This window comes from Seriola lalandi, unplaced genomic scaffold (assembly GCF_002814215.2).
Source record: "Seriola lalandi dorsalis isolate HSWRI2012SDOR001 ecotype SW California unplaced genomic scaffold, Sedor1 jcf7180001958223, whole genome shotgun sequence".
Classification (NCBI taxonomy): domain Eukaryota; kingdom Metazoa; phylum Chordata; class Actinopteri; order Carangiformes; family Carangidae; genus Seriola; species Seriola lalandi.
Genome location: NW_019428892.1, coordinates 1 through 1,119, shown reverse-complemented (window position 1 = coordinate 1,119; position 1,119 = coordinate 1). Strand labels below are relative to the sequence as shown.

Sequence of the window (1,119 nt, the reverse complement as noted above, 5' to 3'; positions counted from 1 at the left end):
CTAAAAAAAAAAAAAAAAAGCCTGTTCTTTTCTTTCAATTTCACTTTATTCCATTTTTCTTTCATCACTTTTGATAAACAGGCATGTCTGAGAAGAAGAACATGTTCTGTATGTTTGTTTGTGTATTTGTTAAAGACATATGTATATATGTTATATATATACTTGTTTTCCCTGTAAAAGAAACATACAGTAAACTGACCCTTGTTATGTAAGAACATATGTATTGCTCCTGGTCTATTCTGTTATTTAACACATTTATTTTGCAGTATTTATTTTTCGACTAAAGGCAATCCAAGAAAAAATCCAAGTGAAATAAAACGAACAAACAACAATGAGAAAACAAAACCCCAGTTATCTTACATTTCTGGGTCGGAGTGGTACTCGCTCGTTGTCCTTGTTCATTCCTGGGATGATGACCATCATCCTTCTGGGTCCTTTCATTCCTAAGACATTTGTTTCCTGTTGCCAGAAATGAGTCATATTTGAATTTTCACATCTTACGCTTCCAATATTCATGAAACGGTATTCAGGAAATGCACAGTAGATAATTAGCAGTGAGCTGTAAACCGACTTACATAGATGATCCCTGCTAATTCCTGCCGTGCGTTAGACATGTCTGGAAGAGCTCGTTCTGGATTCAGAGCGTTGTCAAATACTGTGAACTTTGTCCCCATTAAATTTGATCTGAGCAACGAATAAAAGGACTTTATGAATTAAAAACTCATAGCTAATGAAGCTGATACGACACATCATATACTTTCTGTGCTGCGTGTGGATGAATGAATTGAGTTTTTAAGTTCAGTGTACCTTAGCTTTCCAACAAAATTCTCTCCACCTCTTGATAAATCTGTGGCATCAATGGAGATGAGGTAATTTGAAGTTGCACTTTTCTTTCTTTTCCTCCCAGCCAACAGGAATGTCTACAAAGGAAAAAAAGACGAGGACAAACAGTCCCATAAGAATAAAAGAAAGAGATTGATCTTATGTACACAAATCCCTAAACCTGCACTAAAACAAATATTTAAATGAACTGAACTGCCGACAGGAGTGCTGTTGTGTCTTGTTTAATGGTTCGGGGTTTTTTTGTTTTTTTTTTTTGTTTTTGTTTTCTTTCTTTTT

General features: G+C 34.9%; 1 long non-coding RNA gene across 1 annotated transcript; it reads right to left on the bottom strand.

The window, feature by feature from the left end:
- Positions 1 to 361: 361 nt before the first annotated feature.
- Positions 362 to 1,007, bottom strand: LOC111656596 (uncharacterized). The gene is made up of 3 exons (XR_002760880.2): positions 808 to 1,007; positions 576 to 684; positions 362 to 459 (listed from the first exon to the last, which is right to left on the bottom strand). It is a non-coding gene; the product is annotated as an uncharacterized LOC111656596 (long non-coding RNA).
- Between the last annotated feature and the right edge of the window lie 112 nt (positions 1,008 to 1,119).